Genomic DNA, 21,739 nt, shown 5'->3' with positions numbered 1-21,739 from the left:
CGGGGACACTTGCGTTCTCTCTCTTTTTCACTTTGAGCTTGAAATGAGGAAAACGGGAGTCCAGAAAACCCAGAGTGGACAGTCTTCACAGGGGGTTGACGAGATGGGCCCCCACGTCTGTGTTCACCTCTATCAAAGTGTTTCTCACGTAACAGCAATGCTCTGGCTTTGGACTGGGTTCCCTCCGTACCTGGCCCTCAGTGAGGGCAGGGACCAGGTCGGATTCATGCTTGTGTCCCCAGCGCATACTGCATCGCAGGCTCTAATAGATATTTCTTAAAAATAAAACAGCAGGGGCTTCCCTGGTGGTGCAGTGGTTGAGAATCCGCCTGCCGATGCAGGGGACACGGGTTCGTGCCCCGGTCCGGGAAGATCCCACATGCCGCGGAGCGGCTGGGCCCGTGAGCCATGGCCGCTGAGCCTGCGCGTCCGGAGCCTGTGCTCCGCAGCGGGAGAGGCCACAACGGTGAGAGGCCCGCGTACTGCAAAAAAAATAAAAAATAAAACAACAAAAATTGTACACCTACACAGCTATGGGATGACTGGGTAGCAGCACAAGTCGAGAACCCATCTCCTCACATGAGCTGATGTGGAATTTGGCTTTCTAAATACAGGTGAAGTGCTCAGAATGGGGATGTGGGTCGTCCTGTGGCTCTGCTGCTGTGCTTGGGGCACTCCCAGGATTCAGAGTTTCTGCTCTGGTTGACACACTTCACTTGCCCTTCAGAAGGTTACAGGAGAGTACAGGGAACTTCCGAATATGTCCTTTTGGAAATGACTGAGGGAAGATGGAAGGGCGTATGGTGGTGGTTCACAAGAATGTGAAGGTCTGTTGTGTGAAAGATATGAGGCTTATTTCTGTGCCTACACAGAGTAGCCGCAGGCTTGGTGAGTCTACATCAGACACACTTTGGCTCAGGGTGAGAGACAACTGTCAGAGCAAAGTAAGTTTCCTTGGAAAATTACAAGTTTACTGATGGAGTTCAGGTGGGGGCTGGATGTCTGAAAATAACTGTCACAGTGATTTTTTTTTTTCTTGAAGTTTCCAAGGGTAGATCTTGGTCTGGGACCCAGGATTCCCACTAATACCACATTTTATTAGGTATTATAAAATCTGCCCTTTGAAATGTGACATTACTGTATGATGTAGGCCCAGGTCTGTCTGACAGTTACTTCCAGTCATTGTGGGTGGTTGTGATTCTCTTATCTCATCTGTGACTTAGACGTCACCCCCCTCTGACAACCCTCACGCCTCCTTTCCAGGTGAGAACGGTAAGATCAAGTGCATTTACTGATCATGACCACAAGGCGGCAGCGCTGCCCCATCCGTGTTTCTGAAAACTCTACTGGGGTACGGGCAAGCCTGAGAGCTCTGGTTAGGATCAGGAAAAGGGCGCAAGTGAAGTGATGAGGTAAAATTTTTTTTTTCCCCTGCTAAGTGACAGAGTTGAGGTGAGTCTGAAACCATTGCACTGTAAAAGTGGCAGACACTTTAGAGAAGTGACCCAAACTTTAATGTGCTTACAGATCACCTGAGTATCTTGTTCAATACAAATCTGATTTTTCTGGCGGAGCCTGAGATTCTGCATTTCTAATAAACTTTTGGATGATGCCGTTCTTTTTTTTTTTTTTTTTGCAGTACGCGGGCTTCTCACTGTTGTGGCCTCTCCCATTGCGGAGCACAGGCTCCGGACGCGCAGGCTCAGCAGCCATGGCTCACGGGCCCAGCCGCTCCGCGGCATGTGGGATCTTCCCAGACCGGGGCACGAACCCGCGTCCCCTGCATCGGCAGGCGGACTCTCAACCACTGCGCCACCAGGGAAGCCCGGATGATGCCGTTCTTGCTGGTTTGAACAGCACTTTGAATAGCAAAGCCTAGAGGTCATTTAGATTAATTCTTCCTTCCCCCGATTTATGGATGAAGAGAGGCTGTTTTTGTCTTTGTCTTTCTGACTTATTTCACTTAGCATAAAGCCTTTCAGGTCTGTCCATGTTGTTGCAAATGGCAAAATTTAATTCTTTTTTATGGTTGAATAATATTCCTGTGTGTGTGTGTGTGTACATATATATATCACTTCTTCTTTATCCATTCATCTGTTGATGGGTTACTTAGGTTACTTCCATACCTTGGGAATTGTAAATAATGCTGCTATGAACATTGGGGTGCATGTATCTTTTCGAATTAATGTTTTTGTAGTTTCTTTGGTTATATACCCAGCAGTGAAGTTGTTGGCTCATATGGTAATTCTATTTTTAATTTTTTGAGGAACCTCCATACTGTTTTCCACAGTGGCTACACCAATTCACATTCCCACCAACAGTGTAGGAGGGTTCCATTTTCTCCACATCTTCTCCAATATTTCTTTTTTGTGTTCTTTTTTTTCCTTTAATATTTATTTATTTATTTATTTGGCTGTGCCGGGTCTTAGTTGACGCACGAGGGATCTTTAGTTGTGGCATGTGAACTCTTAGTTGCGGCATGTGGGATCTGGTTCCCTGACCAGGGATCGAACCCAGGCACCCTGCATTAGGAGCGTGGAGTCTTAGCCATTGAACCACCAGGGAAGTCCCTACGTTCTATTTGATGATGGCCATTCTGACAAGCGTGAGGTGATACCTCATTGTGGTTTTGATTTGCATTTCTCTGATGATTAGCCATGTTGAGCATCTTTTCATGTGCCTTTTGGCCATCTGCGTTTCCTCTTTGGAAAAATGTGTATTCCGTTCTTCTGCCCGTTTTTTAATTGCGTTGTTTGCTTTTTTGATGTTGAGTTGTATAAGCCGTTTATATGTGTTGGATGTTAACACTTTATCAGTCATATCATTTGCAAATATTTTCTTCCATTCAGTAGGATGTCTTTTTGTTCTGACGATGGTTCCCTTTGCTGTGCAAAAGTTTTTAAGTTTAATTAGGTCCCATTTGTTTATTTTTGCTTTTGTTTCCTTTGCCTTAGGAGACAGATCCAAAAAAATATTGCTGCGATTTATGTCAAAGAGTGTTCTGCCTATGTTTTCCTCTAGGAGTTTTATAGTATCCAGTCTCACGTTTAGGTCTTTAATCCATTTTGAGTTTATTTTTGTATATCCATCATAGCTATGTTTTAGGTGTTTGCTAACATAAAATACGTGTGAGAATCACCTGGGAGCTTTTCAAAATATAAAGCCCAGATCTCACCCCAGACATACTGTATCAGCTTCTTTAGTGATGGTTTATGGGCTTCTTACGAACGGTGAAAGTGTTCCCTAGGTAATTCTGATTTATACTCCTAACTAAAACCCACTGCTTTTACACTTAAGTCTTACTTCTTATAGCAGAGGTTCTCCATCCTGGCTATACATTAAAAGTATCTTGGAGGGGCTTCCCTGGTGGCGCATTGGTTGGGAGTCCGCCTGCCGGTGCAGAGGACACGGGTTCGGGCCCTGGTCCGGGAAGATCCCACATGCTGCGGAGCAGCTGAGCCCGTGTGCCACACCTTCTGAGCTTGTGCTCTAGAGCCCGCGAGACACAACTACTGAAGCCCGCGCACATAGAGCCCGTGCGCTGCAACGGGAGAGGCCTCTGCAGTGAGAGGCCCGTGCACTGCAACGGGGAGTGGCCCTCGCTCGCCGCAACTAGAGAAAGCCCACACACAGCATCAAAGACCCAACTCAGCCAAAAATAAATAAATAAATTTATATTAAAAAAAAAAAAAGTATCTTGGAAAGTTTAAAGATTACCAGTGCCTGGGTTCCACCTCACACCAATTAATTGGAATCTGTGGGTATGGTCTGAATACCAGTTGTTTTTAAAATTTTCCCAGTCATTTCATGTGTAGTCATATTTCCTATTGGATTTCTCCCTCTCTTCTCTTGTGGCATTTTCCATTTCTACTTCTGTATTATAATTTTTTATGTCTTATCTCTTGTCTTCTGCTTTATATTCCCTGGGGTAGGGACCCTGTATTTCTCATTTCTGTATCTTTCATGGGGTCTAACACTGAGACCTGTAGCACAGTAGGTGCTCCATAAGGATTTCATGAACACATAAATTGGTCATCAGGAAAAGATTCTCAATCACAGGTTGGTCATGTCCTGAATCTGAGGTTTACACGTTAATGCTACAGGGTCCTCATCTTCCCCATGGTTGGAGTTTTTGCTTGTGATGACTGGTGTGGGTAACTGCTCCATGAGATAAGAGAAAGGACATTGCCCTGTTTGGTAGTTGATTTCAGGCATATTATTGGGACTAAGAAGTCTATGTGTGTATGGGGAAGAGGATCAGGGATGGATAAGGAGACAGAGCTAATTAGAATGAAGGAATAATACTAGAGAGTAGTGGGAAAGGAAGTAAGAAGTATTAGTAAAGAGGAAGAAATTTGAACTTATCTGGTAGACCAGGGGAGGCCACTGTAGGTTCTTGGGTAGGAGAGTGAACCAGTTTTTAGGAAGGCAGTGAGGCACTAGTGTGCGAGGGAGATTTCAGTAGAGACCAAAGATGAGAATTCAGTACTGGAAGCAGTATTTCCAGCAGAGGTGTTGAGGGCCTGGGTTATTTAGGTGTATGGGAATGGAGAGAATGACATAACTGAGAGATGTTAAACAAGGAATCAACAGGCTTCGACGATGTATTGAATCTAGAAAACGAAAGAGCAAGAGCCGAGGAAGCAGTGGCGTCACTGAGAGGAATGAGTGACCTGTGGGGGAAAGCCAGTTCAGATGGGGAGCAATTTCAGAAGGTATTTGGATGTGAGTGTCATGAGTTCTGGGAAGTAGACGGGCTAGAGATATAGATGAAGGAGCCCCCTGCAGAGAGGTCATGGAAGCTGTGGGAAGAGGGTGGTGTGGAGCGAGACAAGCAGGTCTGAGTAGGAAATCTGAGGTCGGGGTGCAATGCACAGGTGGGGCTGGTAGGAGGAGAGTGTCCAGAAGAAGCAGGTCTGAGTAGGAAATCTGAGGTCGGGGTGCAATGCACAGGTGGGGCTGGTAGGAGGAGAGTGTCCAGAAGGAAGAAGTTGTGTGCGGTCTCAGATGTGGTAAAAGTGAACAATGTGAGGACAGTGAAAGTACCTTTGAATTGGCCAAGAGATGGGTGCTGATTTTCTGCTGCTTCCAGTGGTCTTGGGAAGGGAGCCAGCACTGCAGAGGGCCAGGAGAAACCAGAGCATGAGGAAGGAGAAAGACAGCACACATTTCAATTGCTTGGAAGTGAAGGAAATAAGATAACAGGCTAATTAAGGAATGAAGGTTATCCAGGTTAGAAGAGCTCTGACCCTCTGAGGGGCAGAAAAAAAGGAACAGGGTACAAGGAGGAGGGAGGGTGCTAGAGAGATTTCTATACCCCTGAAGCCGTGGAGACTGTTGGAGTGAAAGCTGTATCGCTGCATCTGATTCACTGGAGCCACCTGCGTGGGAAGTGTGATTTGTCCCTAGTAAAGAGGCCAGGAGATCTTCTACTCATGAAATCATCTTCTGTCCCAGAGGAAGACAGGCAGTTTCTCCCAGGCAGTTGGAGCTGTGGCTTGTGGCTCCAGATAGACTCACTTTGTTAGCAGGTGGGCAAATGAATTGAGCGAATTCTCTGATCGCTAGATCAGATACCATGTGGACTTAGAGATAGGCTCACGCTGACTCCCTATTAAGCAATTCCTGTTTCTTCTGCCTGTAAAGAAAACATTGTAGAAAATAGTACCAACTGTGAGGCAGCATGTTGATGCCTGATGTATAATTTTTATTACAAATATAGAGCAAATTTTACAAATAATTCAGAAGCGGCCTTAGCCAGGCAAAATTAAATTACACAGAATAGTGTGGATGAGGAGAGGTATATACAGTCTGTGTCAGGGTTAAAAAACCCTGAAAGAGGTACCTGAGTACAGAGAACTCCCAACCAGCCCTCTTTGAGGGGGCCAGTTCCACACAGCATTAGATCAAGTAATGAATATGGAATAAAACCTTTCTCTCAACAGCCTCAAGGAGGTTCCATCCATGCAGAAGGAGGCTGGGTGGGAAGTAGACGTGCCTCTCCTTCTCCTGCCCGTCCTTTTTATGCTGACACATTGGGTCTCATAGACCCCATGGGAGAAAACAAATTTCAGAGGCTTTCACGAAGCCCAGAGCTGAGCTATGATCCTCCCCTTGCGTCCTAAGGAGCAACGGCACCAGTGCAGCTTTCTAGGTTGTAAACGAGGCCAGCTGCGTGGGTGGTCGTGTCCCCTGCAGGTGCTCCTGCTTCTCAAGAACCAAACACACCTTAGCAGAGGCCAGGGTTTCCTGAGAAGGTGAGTGGGGCAGATGGAACGTGCACAGGCAGAAACGCGGAATAGAATGGTGCTGATGATTGGTCTGAGGTGCCTAGAAACTGAGCGAGATCCCTTTCTGGCCACGAATGTAGAAAGCTGCTTCTTCTTATTTTCTACGTGGAGCCCCTGACATAAAAAGCTTGAGGAGCTCCTGGCCAGAGGGACTTGAGGGGTTTTGGTGGCGTCTTTCACCTAACGCAGTCAGATTGGCTTACACAGCAAATTAAGTAAACAACCCCTTTCACATAGAAAGGAGTTACAACAATTAAAATTGCAGAATGTCTCAGAAGGAAGGGGAAAAACTCAGTACCACAAACTGTGCATTCTTTAGCAATTATTTAGATCATCTCTGAAGGGTAGCTTTCTGATTCCTTTCCCAAGTCCCAGCAGATTGTATGTGTTAAGTGCCAACTGCCCCCTAAAGCAATAACCCCTTCCTCTGTGGACACTTCCTGGAGTAAAGCCCATAAAGTTATTTAAACGTACCTGCATTTTTTATTAGGAATTACTTATGGACCTAGACAAGTAGTTTTTTAGTTTCTTCTAGTAGGTTCTCTGAAGAAGAGTTTTCCAAAGGGCCTAGGTGGTGTTCTAGGTAAGCAGCAAGGTGTTTAGGCCCTGATCCTGCAGGTAGACAATCCTGACAGTAGACAAAGGTGTAGAATTTGCAGTCCTAAATTGGTTATATATGTATTTTCCTGTGGATTTATACTGAACTTTGAAGAGCTAGGAGAAGCTTTTCCTTTTCCTGTTTCTCTCTCTTCTTTTCTGGCACATGCATTTCAGTGCATAAGGACATAACTCTCAAGTTTATGGCAAATTCAAGTTAGACTCCAATAGGACAGGACTGAGGTGGGAAGGAATGAGTGTGCTCTGAATACGCAAGTTTAAAACTGGTCTAGGGCTTCCCTGGTGGCATAGTGGTTAAGAATCCGCCTGCCAATGCAGGGGACACGGGTTCGAGCCCTGGTCCGGGAAGATCCCACATGACGCGGAGCAACTAAGCCCGTGTGCCACAACTACTGAGCCTGTGCTCCAGAGCCCGTGAGCCACAACTACTGAAGCCCACGCACCTAGAGCCCGTGCTCCACAACAAGAGAAGCCACCGCAATGAGAAGCCCGCGCACCACAACGAGAAGAGTAGCCCCCGCTCGCTGCAACTAGAGAAACCCCGCGCACAGCAACGAAGACCCAACGCAGCCAAAAATAAAAAACAAATAAATAAATTTATAATAAATAAATAAAACTGGTCTAGGGTCAGCAAATGGGAGGGGTGGACGTTCTGGCAACTCTCTCCCAAGGTCCGCTTTGACGAGGAGGGTTGGGTTTCCTCCAGACCTCCTCCTGGATGTACCTTTTCATCTACTGACACTGAAGGAAGGGGCTGTGACCCGGCAGCCAGGATGTGCGTCATTAGGGAGGTGCGGGGGGAGGTGCGGGGGGCGGGGAGACACACTTCCCATTTTCCCTTACAGTGAAAGAATCTCCTAGCGATGGGGATGAGAAACTTGGAATAAGTCAGTAAAGCAGGGAACACTACTTTTTTTTTTTTTTTTTTAACTTCTCAATAAACCACTTCTGTAGCTGTTGGGGATAGGAGGCTGAAGTTGGTTTCTCTGATTCCTGGGCATTGAAGTTCGGGGCAGAATACACACCTTCGTCAATCTGAAAGGAATGAACAGCAGTCAGTTAAATCCGTGTCGTAGGCCAGGCCCTCACCTTGTCCAGTGTGAGTCAGCACCACATGCTTTCACCACTTTGAAACTTTTAGTTCAGAGAAGGGCTTTTATTACCCATTTTCTCTGTTTACTAACATCCTGTTGAATGTTCATTAGGAGAGATAGATTATGGAATGCTACAATGGAATATGATGATACAGCAATGAGAATAAATAAACGACAAAGGCACACAACAATATGAATGAATCTCACAAAACAATTTTGAATGAAAGAAGCCAGATACATGTAAGGACATACTGCGTTTTTCCTTTATGTAAGAACGTAATCAGGCAAACTAATCCAGTGCATTGGAAGTGAGGATAGTGGTTACTCTTTGAAGGGAAGTAACTGGAGGTCTTTTTTTTTTTTTTTTTTTTTTTTTTTTTTTTTTTGTGGTACGCGGGCCTCTCACTGTTGTGGCCTCTCCCGTTGCGAGCACAGGCTCCGGACGCGCAGGCCCAGCGGCCGTGGCTCACGGGCCCAGCCGCTCCGCGGCATGTGGGATCTTCCCGGACCGGGGCACGAACCCATGTCCCCTGCATTGGCAGGCGGACTCTCAACCACTGCGCCACCAGGGAAGCCCTGGAGGTCTTTTTTTAGGGAGGGGAATGACATGTTTTATTTATCGATTTTGGTGCTGCTTCCATGGGTTGTTCAGATTGTTAAAATATGGTTTAAGCACTTTTCGGTATGTATGTATATCCTGTTGAAGGTTAAGATGAGAATATTCAGTAAAATTTATTAATAGACAGTAAAGGAACTAAGGCCTTAGACCCATTAGAATGGAAATGATCATTTGACAGTAAGGGCAGGATCAGATTGGAGGCAGAGGAAGGAGAGTGATCTAGTGCCTTCCTTGAGCTGGGCATTGTGATGAGGGCTTTGCATTTCTGTCGTTTAATTCCTTGACCTTCTCTTTGAAGTAGGCAGCATGCCCATTTTACAGAGGGCAAAGCTGAGGATCAATGAGGTTAAGTTACTTGCTTAAGGTCACAGCCAGGATTGAAATACAGGATGGGAAAAATTCTAAAGTCAACGTTCTTGCATGAATTAGACCCATGGGAGTGATTAACCAATACTTCTTTGTTTGTTGTTGCAGTCAGGAACTTTGATCCAAACTTGATCTCCCATTTGTGTCTTCAAGAATAACCCATTCTACACAGAGATATTTTCATGAGAAAAAGATCCAATGAAACTGCCTTGTTGGGTGAATTGTCAGAGTAGCCCTGACCTGGGGAAGCAAAAGAAGTTACCAACCCATGAAAATGCAGAGCTGACTTATGGCCTCAGAACGTGGTGTTCCTAAGCTGTTGTGCTTCTAGCTGAAGGAGGTGGCAGGTGGTGAGAGGGTGGGGTGGGGGGGTGGTCCATGATTAAGACTTAAGGAATTCGCTTCCCTCGGTCTGCAGTCCAGACCCCAGGGCATGAGACCAAGGAGGGGTGGGGAGAGGCCTCAGTGCACTTCTGAAGATTTCTTCCAGTTCACAAGGCCCGAGTTTTGCCCAGGTGTGTGTCTCAGCAGCAGGCTCCAGCGGCAAGGAGGGGCATTGAGGCCCACAGTACCCAGAGCACCAAAGGCAGGGAAAGTCTCACCAAAGGAGATGCCCGCATCCGTAATAGAGGCAGGAGGGGGAAGGAGGTAGGATGAGGAAAAGGCTCCTGGAAACATGTCCATCTCATGGCCTGCTTGGCTTGCCTGGCCTAGGAGGGGCGAGTGTCTCTCCCCCAGCTGTGTCTCAGGGGAATCTTACATGGCTAGGAAGGGCGTGAGGACCTATGCCAGTTTAAGCTTGGGAAACGGAGATCCCCTCTAATAATTCAGAAGGTAGGGATTCACTTGGAAATCCGGGATTCCCTGGTAGGGCAGGGTATATAGTAGGACATACGAGCTCTCACTAGGTGAGCAGGTTTACTTACTCTGGTTGTGGTCTGAGGATTTGTGCTCTGTGAGATCACGCTGGTCACTTGCCCTAAATAAATATCAGACACTGTGACTGCTATTCCCAGGCACAGGACCTTTGCTCCTTGAATTAGGAAGGACCCTGTCAGCATGACTCCTTGGGGCTCCTCAGTGTTCCTTTATACCTTGGTTGGCCCTCTTTCCTCTGAGGACCTCCTCCTTCAATCTACCCATCATCCCTTCTGGTGTTTACTCCTCTCCTGCTTACTGGCTGTTCACATTTGGGGCCATTCATGCCAACTGCTTCTGAGCTTATTTCTACCCTGACACCTTTCCCCTTGTGTAGGTAGATGCTGTTTCTTTGTCACTTTATTTATTGCCCAGGAGGCCTCTGGTTGTTTCTGCTTTTCTTAGGTTCTCGTCCTGTCCTGTCCCTCCCTCCTCCTGCTACTGTTGTCGACAGAGCGCAGGACCCCCTTCCTCCTGCTTCTTTCATTTCCTCATTAGTTTTCCTTCTTGGACCTTGGCTTCCCTGACTGGGGACAGAGGAACATAATTGGTTCTGCCCCCTCTAAACCAGGTGGGGATGGGAATAACTATGTCCAAGAGAGAGTAGGGCACAGGAAGCGTGAAGACCAGGGAAGAAGAGACCCATTAGAATTAGTGCCAAGAAGCAGGGCTTTAGGAAGCATGAGGAGCAGATCCAGGCCAGAGACAGAGATGAAGTCTCCTTCCCTCTCCCGAGCATGACGATTAGCCTCAGAGAAAGCAGAACAAGAGGAAAGGCATCATACCCTTCAGTCTATCTCATATACAGGAAATACACCAGGGGTGCAATCAGAGCTACGCCAGCCAGGACTCCAATCACGATGCCGGCAACAGCACCACCTGAGAGGCCAGAAGAACTTCCTTGTGTTGAATCATCTGTCATGGAAAGAACAGAGAAGAATGAATGAAGGTGACATTAGTTTACAGTGGGAGGTGCTCTGTGAAACAACAAGTCTCTACTTGTTCCTTCAAGGAATAAATTTTCTTTTTTTCTTAACTTTTTATTTTATATTGGAGTATAGCCAATTAAAAATGTGTGATAGTTTCAGGTGAACAGGAAAGGGGCTCAGCCATACATATACATGTATTCATTCTCCCCCAAACTCCCCTCCCATCCAGCTTGCCACATGACATTGAGCAGAGTTCCCTGTGCTATACAGTAGGTCCTTGTTGGTTATCCATTTAAAAAAATAAATGTATTTATTTTATTTTTGGCTGTGTTGGGTCTTCGTTGCTGCGCGCAGGTGTTCTGTAGCTGCAGTGAGCGGGGGCTACTCTTCATTGTGGTGCACAGGCTTCTCACTGCGGTGGCTTCTCTTGTTGCAGAGCATGGGCTCTAGGCGCGTGGGCTGTATACTTTACATATATCTCATTTGATTCATGTAACCCTGCCAGATCGACATTATTTCCATTTCATAGGTGAAAAACTTGAGGCTTCCAGTGGTGAAGAAACGTGCCCATTGTCATATAGCTAACGGGTGGATCTAGACTCAGGTAGTCCTTAACTGTAGGAGTACCTGATTTTATAGAGCCTAATGGTAATAGTAGTAGTAATAGCATCTAACAGTTATGGAACATTTTCCTCTGTGTGTGGCGTTTTACCAAGAGTTTAATTTAATAGTACATTAAATCTTTGAAATAATGCCACGAAGCAGGTGCTTTTACTGCAATTTTCAGTTGAGGAATCTGAGGCTCAGAGTAGTTAATAATCTTGTGCAAGAAGTTTATAACTGTTAATACTTACATTGAAAATAAAAGAAAGAGCTCAAATCAGCAACCGAACTTTACAACTTAAGGAACTAGCAAAAGAAGAATAAACCAAACCGTGAGCTAGCAGAAGGAAGGAAATAATAACAATTAGAGTGGAGATAAACAGAGAATAGAAAGATAATAGAGAAAATCGATAAAAACGAAAATTGGTTCTTCAAAAAAGATGAACAAAATTGACAAACCTTTAACTAGAATGCTCAAGAAAAAAAGGGAAGATTCAGATTACTAAAATCAGAAATGAAAGTGGGAACATAACTACCAATTCTCAAGAAATAATAAGAATTACAAGAGTATTATGAATAATTATATGCCAACAAGTTGCATAACTTCGATGAAATAGACAAATTCCTAGAAACTCAAAAGCTACCAAGGTGGAATCACAAAGACATAGAAAATATGATAGACCTATAACTAAGAAGGAGATTAAATCAGTTTAAGCATTAGACAACATTCAAAATCCTTTCATCACACTCTAACTCAGAATAGAAGGAAATTACCTCCACATAATAGAGGCCATATATTAAAACCCATATCTAACATCATTCTAAATGTGAAAGCCTGAAAGTTTTTCCACTAAGATCAGGAACAAGATAAGGATGCCTGCTTTTGCCACTTCTCTTCAAAATAGTATTGAAAGTAATATTCAGGGCTTCCCTGGTGGCACAGTGGTTGAGAGTCCGCCTGCTGATGAAACGGACACGGGTTCGTGCCCCGGTCCGGGAAGATCCCACATACTGCGGAGCGGCTGGGCCCGTGAGCCATGGCCGCTGAGCCTGCGTGTCCAGAGCCTGTGCTCCACAACGGGAGAGGCCACAACGGTGAGAGGCCCATGTACCGCAAAAAAAAAAAAAAAGAAAGTAATAGTCAGACCAAGTAGGCAAAAAAAAAAAAAAAAAGAAGAAGAAGAAATAAAAGACATCGAAATTGTAAATGAAGAAACAAAATTGTTTGCAGATGATGTGACCTTATATAGAAAACCCTAAAAATGTCACAAAAAACTGTTAGGGCTAATAAGGAAATTTGGCAAAGCTGCAGGATACTAAACCAACACATAAATACAGTTGTATTTTCTATACATGAAAAGTGAACAGTATGGAAAGGAAACTTTAAAAATTCCATTTATAACAGCATCAATCAGAATAAAACCTTTAGGAATTAACTTAACCAGGTAAGTGACAGACTTGTACACAGAAAAACTGAAAAACAATTTTTCAAAAAGGAGAAAACAGGGCTTCCCTGGTGGCGCAGTGGTTGAGAGTCTGCCTGCCGATGCTGGGGACATGGGTTCGTGCCCCGGTCCGGGAAGATCCCACATGCCACGGAGCGGCTGGGCCCATGAGCCATGGCTGCTGAACCTGGGCGTCCGGAGCCTGTGCTCCGCAACGGGAGAGGCCACAACAGTGAGAGGCCTGTGTACCGCAAAAAAAAAAAAAAAAAAAAAAAAAAAAAGGAGAAAACATAGTAAGAGAAATTAAAGAAGACATAAATAAATGGAAAGACATTCTGTGTTCACGGACTGGAAGATAATATTTTCAGATGACAATACTAACCAAAATGTAGTGGATGTATATGGGTAATGATTGCAAACCAATATGAATGTACTTGATGCCACTGAGCTATAAACTTAAAAATCATTTAAATGGTAAATCTTACATACTTTTTATTTTTACCATATAAAGAAAGTGTGCCAGAAAAAAAATATATTGTACAAGGTCACAGAGTAAATGTCAGACCCAGGATTAGAAACTAATTGTATTTTTTCCAGAGATGGTGCTATTAAGATTTTGCCATCTGTTTACTATAATGGTCTCTTAACTGCTATTCTGCCCCCTGTGACCTCTATCCATTTTGCACACTGTACAGTAATCCTCCCGGGAAGATGTAGCATGGGGCGAGTGGTCACTTACATTTCACACCCAGTCTGAGGGGGTCACTTCTGCTGGAACTGCCCAGGTTGGAGACCTCACACTGATAATCCCCAGCATCCTCCCTCCTGACAGGGTTGATGGTGAGGGTGCTGCTGTCTAGGGACAGCTTCATCCTCTCTGTGAGCAGTAGACTCTAGCCATTGAAGAACCAGCATATGGAGATCCCAGCTTCATTTGAGAGGCAGGTCAGGACGGCAGGGCCCTTATGTTCTGTGACTGTGGTATTGCCGGTTCAGATGGAGGGCTGTGCCACTGGGCCTGTGGAGAAACAGAGGAGGTGACCGATTGAGAATAAGTCAGGGGCCTGGGGCCACGCTCCTTCCTCAGAGGTCTCAGCCACCCCCGGGGCCAGTGAGCTCTGTAAAGGTGATCAAGGTCATGGGGCTCTCTTCACTGATGATCTGTAAGGAGAGGGCTGCACCTCCTCTCTGAGGATTGGCCAGCAAGGTGATGTCTTAGAAATTCAGAAGGTCGGGGGTGTTTCGAGAATGTAACTAAAATGAAATCCAGCAATTCCACTTCTGGGGTATAGACCTATATATTATATATATATATATATATATATATATATATATATATATATACATACACAATGGAATATTATTCCATCACGAGAAAGGAGGACATCCTGCTACAGGTATTTGTGACAACACGGATGGACTTTGAGCGCCTGATGCTAAGGGAGATTAAGTCAGACCAAGAAAGACAAGTACTGTATGATATCACTTATATGTGGAATCTTAAAAAGCCAAAGTCATAAAAACAGAGAGTAAAAATGGTGGTTACCAGGATGAGACAGGCTGGGACGTGGGACCCTATGCTGCAGTGCTGCAACGCTTGCACCTGGACAAATGTCTCCTTGAGCAACAAAATACAAAGAAACTATAAGAGACCAAAAAAAAATAACGCGTGCATGCGCAGTTGGGGCAAAATCTGGACAACAAGATACAAAGAGACCAAAAAGCCGTACTGCCACTTCTGAAGAGCTGGGAGCAAAAGCAGGGGGTCGGGAGCAAAATCGGGGTACTGCGCATGCCCCCTGCACACACCACCACCTGAGTGGTAGGCAAACCACCTCAGCCCCTCCTCCAGCCCCACCGCTGGACACACCCCTACCCTCTCCCCATGTGAGGGACCAGCTCGCAGCCCCCTCAGCGAGCAAGCCAGCAAGGAAACCTGTTACTTGTTCTCATTCCCCCCTGCTGCAGCAGGGACCGCAATAAGGCCTTGCCTGAATTTCTTGGCTGGCCTCTGATCAATTTCTATTGATTAAGGAGGCCAGGAACCTTGGTCGGTAACAAGGAGATGGGCTTGCGGGGGATAGGAGAGATGTTGTTTAAGGGTGCAGACTTGCAACAAGTAGTAAATAAGCCATCGAGCTCTAACATGAATATAGACAACAACATTTTATTATAATCTTCGAACTTGCTAAAAGACTAGAACTTAATTATTCCAACCACTAAAAAGAAAAGATAATTATGTAATGGGATATAGGTGTGAAATATTGCTACAATGGCAATCATATAGCAATATATAAATGTACCAAATTAAAATATTGTACACCTTAAATTTAAACAGTGTTATACGTCAAATATATTCAATTTAAAACAGAAAAAAAAAAAAAGAAAAACAAAGGCTCTTCTCAACCCAGAAAACCTCTCCACACAGGTAGAAGAGAAAAAAGAAAAAGTTTTATTACAGCATTAAACCAGAATGTGATGTGCGCTACAGGCAGTTTGCTAAGAAATTGCAAAGACCGAAAGAAAGCTCACTCCCTTATATAGCCAGACAGATACAACCCCCTACATACATGTTCTTAAGGTAAACAGTAACTAGTCCTCAAGTAAGAGGACTTGACAGCACCATTTGTCACATATCCTAAATTCATCTGGTAATTGGGGGTGATTGTATTAGTTAATTAGCTTTATCCAAAGGAAGAATAAACTTCTCATATCTTCACGACTGGAGGTAGTTTTGCAACCTGGAGTGTGGTGTCCACCTCAGCTGGGCTCTTACCCTCCCCCAGAATCTCAACCTTGGTAGAAGCAATTTTATTTTATTTTTTTAAATTAATTTATTTTCAATAAATTTATTTTATTTTTGGCTGTGTTGGGTCTTCGTTGCTACGAGCGGGCTTTCTCTGGTTGCAGCAAGCAGGGGCTACTCTTTGTTGTGGTGTGCGGGCTTCTCATTGTGGTGGCTGCTCTTGTTGCGGAGCACAGGCTCTAGGTGCGCAGGCTCAGAAGTTGTGGCGCACGGGCTTAGTTGGTTCGCGGCATGTGAGATCTTCCCAGACCGGGGCTCAAACCCATGTCTGCTGCATTGGTAGATGGATTCTTAACCACTATGCCACCAGGGAAGCCCAGTAAAAGCAATTTTAGAGAAAGAGGCGATGGAAAGAGAGCATGGAGGAGTGAGTGGGAGGTGAAGAAATAGAAGCAAAGAAAATATGTCCAGATAGTTGGAGATGCTTGACTGAGAAGGGAAGAGGCACTGAAAGGAATGGAAGACCAAGGAAGTGATTTTTTTTCAGTAAGTGTCTTTAGAGGCTGTGAGGGATGGGTGACAAAACTGATGCAGAGGGGGAAGTTGAAGGCTTGAAAGGCCACAGGCTGCCTAACCCACTGTAAGCCCATGAAACACCATCTCTGGATGTGAATGTCCACTTGGGGAATGACTATTTTAGATTCTTTAAAGTTCAAGTCTGCAGTGCAAATAACAGAATCAGGGTTTAGGGTCAGGGTTAGGGCTTAGCTTGTTCAGGGTCAGGAACTGATATGAGATGTTTAGGCTCAGAATGTGGGATTGTATAGGGTCAGAGTTAAGAATCAGTCTGGTTCTGGGATCAGATTAGGGGTCGATATCCAGAAGAGACAGGCTGATCTTTAGATATAACAAACCTGAACTTCATTCTGTCTCTACTTTTTTTTTTCTCCTTCTCCATTCTGTAGCTAATTTTCTTTCCTTCTATTCTTCATTTATCTTTCTCCCTCTTCCTCTCTTTTCTCCTCTCTCTTTTTCCTAACCCCCCTTTCTCTCCCCTCTATCTTTGCAACTCAAACTAGAAGAATGCAAACAGCTTTAAAAGTTATTTCTTTGACTGAAATTGACTTTAGACCCAACATGAATAATTTAGAAACCAAAGGAACATTAGCCAGTTCAAGGCTCTACAAATAAATAAGCAAAATCTAAATTCCGATACTATTTTTTAGCCCACAGTTGATTTTTTTTTGCAATGAATCAGTGACTTGTAATTGATTTTTTTTGGGGGGGTGGGAGAACTGGAACAGAACAAACTTTATTCAATTACCAAAGAAAGGAGAAGCCGGAACCCAGTTTGCAAATTAATTTATCGGAAATTGATTTTTAAAACCTTGTAACCTTGTTTCACAAGGTTAGGCAAAACCCTTAACTTCCTGTAAGAGGACATCAGACTTGGCTAATCCTCAACTGGTTCTGAAGAAGTAAAATCATGTGTTGATAAATGCAGATACATTTTAATATCAAACAGTAGGGGTAGTAAGCAATAGGCCATATAGGGAGTAGCCATAAATTATATAAAAGAACAAACCATTTAAACCACAAAAGAATTATACTAGAAATTAACCCTAGCTTCCTTCCACCAAAATCTCCCAGTTGGAAATATAAAAAAGTACTTCTAAATAACTCCTGGGTGATTGTACTTAGAATATAAAGGCAGTAACAGTGTCTATGTTTCAAACCCAGTATATTACAATATAGAACATCTTACAAGGTCCAATAGGATAATCACGGTGCAGAACTCCATGTTTTGGAGAAAATCTATGCCTTCTTCTGAAGATTGCAATCAGACTTTGGAAAGGGGCTCTAGGCTTATTACTGGGCCCCAGTGGAGTCTGGGTACCTGGTACACTGGAAACACTAATCCTAGTATGAAGGTGTTTGGAGCTGGGGTCTTTGGGAGGTCATTAGGTCATGAGGGTAGAAGTCTAACGATGGGATTAGTGCCTGTATTAGTCAAGGTTCTCCAGAGAGACAGAAGCAGTAGGGTATATATGAATATATAGAAACAGATTTATTATGAAGAATTGGTTCATGCAATTATGGAGGCTAAGAAGTCCCAGGATCTGCTGTCTGTACATTGGAGGCCCAGGATAGCTGGCAGTACCAATTCAAACCTCAGGCCTGAGAACCAGGGGAGCCAATGGTATAAGTCCTAGTCCAGGTTCAAAGGCCTGAAACAAGGAGGGCTGATGTCCCAGGGCAGGAGAAGATGTATGCCTCAGCTCAAGCAGAGAGCAAATTCTTCCTTCTTCTAGCTTTTTTTTTGTGTGTGTGGTACGCGGGCCTCTCACCGCCGCGGCCTCTCCCATTGCAGAGCACAGGCTCCGGACGCGCAGGCTCAGCGGCCATGGCTCACGGGCCCTGCTGCTCCGCGGCATGTGGGATCTTCCCGGACCGGGGCACGAACCCGTGTCCCCTGCATCGGCAGGCGGACTCTCAACCACTGCACCACCAGGGAAGCCCTCTTCTGGCTTTTTGTTCTATTCAGGCCCTCAATGGATTGGAAGAAGCCCACTCACTTTGGTGAGGGCCATCTTCACTCAGTACACCAATTCAAATGCTATTCTCTTCTGGAAACACCGTCCCAGAAACACCCAGAAATAATGTTTTACCAGCTATCTGGGCATCCCTTAGACCTGTCAAGTTGAACATTGACCACTGCAGTGCCCTCCATGAAGAAGGAAGAGCTAGTTGGCTCTCTTTCAGCCATGGGAGGATACGATGAGAAATCTACCATCTGCAGCCCTGTAGAGGGCCCTCACCAGAACCTGATCACACAAGCACCCTGAGCTGGGACTTCCAGCCTCCAAAACTGAGAAATAGTTCTGCTCTTGATAAGCCATGATATTTTGTTATAGAAGCTCAAACTGACAGTGACACCTGGCCACCAACACCAAGGGCATTGTTACCTAACTGCACATCTCATACTGGGTGCGGTCAGGCTACCAGACCATGATGTTGGGCACACACAGCAGCATCCACCATCCGTGGAAAAGGTGTATTTGAGATCAGGCTCAAGCAGGAATGGAGGCCACAGGGGGACACCCCAGCAGGTGGCTCAGGCACCCATGGCACCCACTCGTCCTGCCTCTTCCCCACCCACACCTATGAGCTCATGGGGATTCCCTGGGATCTGTTTACAGAGGACAGAAAGCACAGACTAGGTGTATGGATGGAACCGCATTGTGGGCTGGCGCCAGGCAGAAGCGGGTGGCTGCTGTGTTAGCACTTGCACGTGTGGTCCTGAAAGAGCGATGCAAGGAAATCCCTCAGGCGGCAAAACTTCAGGGGTCCACTCGTGGGAGGGAGAGAGGTCCTCAAGCCCACTTCTGCATGGACCCCCGGTGAGCCATTTGGTCAAGGACTTGGTAAGAATAAAAGCATCAAATGAAGACAGGGAGGATATGTGGATGGTCCTCTGGGGATGGGCACAGAGTGTGAAGATGTTCACGTCCCACACGAATGCCCACCAGAACCCATGCCCTGAGCATGGGTACCCTTGGTATCCTGTGGACAGTGTCAGGCGGCTTCTCTCCCATCAGTGCTTGCACACTGGGCCCAGGTGCAAAGTGGCCATGTGGGTGGTGGAGGCTCTGATTTTGGATAGACAGCAGTAAGTGATCTTGACACGGGATCTTATTTCCCTGCCCAGAAATTGAACTTGAGTAGCCTGAATGAAAACCAGGAATCCTAGCCCCTAGTCCACCAGGGGGTTAGAGGCTAGAAGTGAAGTTGCCCTGGCTCTTGCCCTGTTGTAACAAGAATGCTTCAAGGAGGCAAAAACTGCAAAAACAGGTACAGAGTTTGTTATTAGCAGTACAGCACGACACGTGGGAGAGCACACAGAGAAGCAGTTTATTTATATAAGACAGAAGCTAGGCAGAAATACACATCAGGAGAGAAAGGGTGTGGGCGTCCTCCCTCATGAGGAAGAACGCAGTAAAGAGGTTGTTAAATCATTTATAGAGAGCAGTTCTTCCGGGTCGTTGTTCTCCTCTAGCCAATTATCTCGCTTCTTTTCCCACATCTGACCTGCCCTAGGACCCTTCCCAACAGGCGTGCACATCTTTTTGGCGAGATGGATTCCAGCACAGAGGCTAACGAGAGGTTTGACAGCACTTATTATGGGGTGGCACCCCTTCCCTTTTTGACCCTGAGGAGGCTTCCTGCACCTGTGCAGACAGGGAAGGTTTTCCTGACCTCAGGAGTGATAGATGTGGTCATCTTATCTCTTTACTCCAGCAGAGCTCAACTCCTGCCACTAACTTTGTCCTTGGAGTGTCTACGGAAAACAAAGTTCAAATTTACTCCTCTTGACGAACTCCAGCGGCTCTATCCAGGGCCCATCTATCTTCTACCTGTGCTCCCCAGTGACGACACATGGGCTAACTCTCCCCGAGGTGACCTGGCTGTTGACTGTACTCAGTGCCCAAACCAACAGAGGCAGAGGCCAACTCTAAGCCTGTTACGGCGTCTTTCTACAGCAGGACCACCCAGGACATACCCCACCCTCGAGCGGACTGAGCTCTCTCCCCACAGGGATAAATACACACTGTGGGTTCTGAGTTGCCTTCCTCGTACCCAATGCTGCTGTCAACCCTGCCATTTGGGAACTTAGAAGATGTCTGTTCTACTGCTACAGTATCCCATGAAGTATCGCTTCCAGCTAGAGGACATATTTTAAGGCAAAGGAAGTGAGGCAATTAACTCCCATCCATGGAGCTCACTGATCTTCCAGGTGCCCCACTAAACAGAGACAGTTGACTTATCGGAAGGGTGGAATGGCTGTGATGGTTGATGAGGGCACCGGGTGAGAGGAGGTACCCTGCCACCCAACAGGAGATGCTGTATGTCTTGAACCAGTGGCCAGTCTATCGTGTCACCTCTCCCAGAGCCAGAATGCTGGGGTCCATGAATCAGGGGAGGATAAGGGAGTGTCCCCTCCCACTAGTATACCTAACAACCCGCTTAAAGAATTTTTGCTCCTGGTCTCTGTGACCTTGGGCTTGGTGTGGGTGAGGAACCCCATCAGAGCTCTAATCAATCGGAAGCCAGGACTGCCCCCATTTTGTGTTCCTTGCACTGCTGAAACAACAGGCAGAGACGAGGGCCACTCTGCTGATGGCCAGAGGGAACCTGACCACCAGAGGGAGGCTGGGTTGCTGGATCAAGGAAGACTATGTTTGGAAGCCAGGGGACGCGTTGGCGGTAATATCTCCTTGGCCGGTGGCCCTGTTCAGCAGAAAGTGGCCAAGAGCCAATAAAGACAAGACCATTGAACACTTACTTCCCTTAAGAATGAAGATTTGTGTCACACCAATTGTCCCGAGGAGGTGTTGGCAGGTGGTAAGAGAACGTAGAATGGGTGGTAGGAGAGGGCAGCTCTGATCACCACCAGCTACACAGTCAGGACCTTTTCATCTTCGTTACATGCTGTTTTTCCCCATCTTCCTCTCACTGTGGTACATGAAGAACTGGTTGTCTAACGCTGTGGGTGTGTGACCCATTATCGTTAGCACAATATGGTAACGGATGGGAGTTGTGTCTTCTGTATTGAGGACTCTGATTTTCATCGGGACAAGGGAAAGGGGTGACTGTGCTGGACACTTTCTGTTTCCTTCTTCAAATTCACTCTCTCCCTTTCTCTCCCTGCCCTGTGCTGCAGGGACTGTCAGTGGGATCTCCTGCCTTCCAGCTGGGTTCAGTCAATGGGGAGACCCAACAGGAAACCAGAGGGTGGACACTGAGTGAGGTTGGGGCATTAATTCCCCAGCTCCCTCCCTGTAGTGTTGCTGTGGGCTGGATGGATTTTTCAGCCTGAAGTTGGAGTTCCTGTCAAGTAGCCCTCTCCGGAGAGGATTCTCTCTGTGTCTCTGTCTTGCAACTCCTCAGTGTTCCAGTACAGAAACCCAGTGGTATCAGCACCAGGAAACTGCTCTCACCCTTGTGTCTCCATTAACAGTCACAGACCCTTGCCAATTATCTCATTTTTAATCTCTTCTCAAGTTATGCAGGTGGAATGAGTCCCTTTTGTGCTGGGGCCCTGACTGCTAG

General features: G+C 45.8%; 1 pseudogene; it reads right to left on the bottom strand.

The window, feature by feature from the left end:
• Window positions 1–4,053: 4,053 nt before the first annotated feature.
• LOC136140228 (carcinoembryonic antigen-related cell adhesion molecule 1-like) lies at window positions 4,054–21,192 on the bottom strand (annotated as a pseudogene).
• Between the last annotated feature and the right edge of the window lie 547 nt (window positions 21,193–21,739).

Source organism: Phocoena phocoena, chromosome 20 (assembly GCF_963924675.1).
Source record: "Phocoena phocoena chromosome 20, mPhoPho1.1, whole genome shotgun sequence".
Taxonomy (NCBI): Eukaryota; Metazoa; Chordata; class Mammalia; order Artiodactyla; family Phocoenidae; genus Phocoena; species Phocoena phocoena.
Note: the sequence above shows the minus strand (reverse complement) of the source record. Positions and strands in the feature narration are given on the sequence as shown.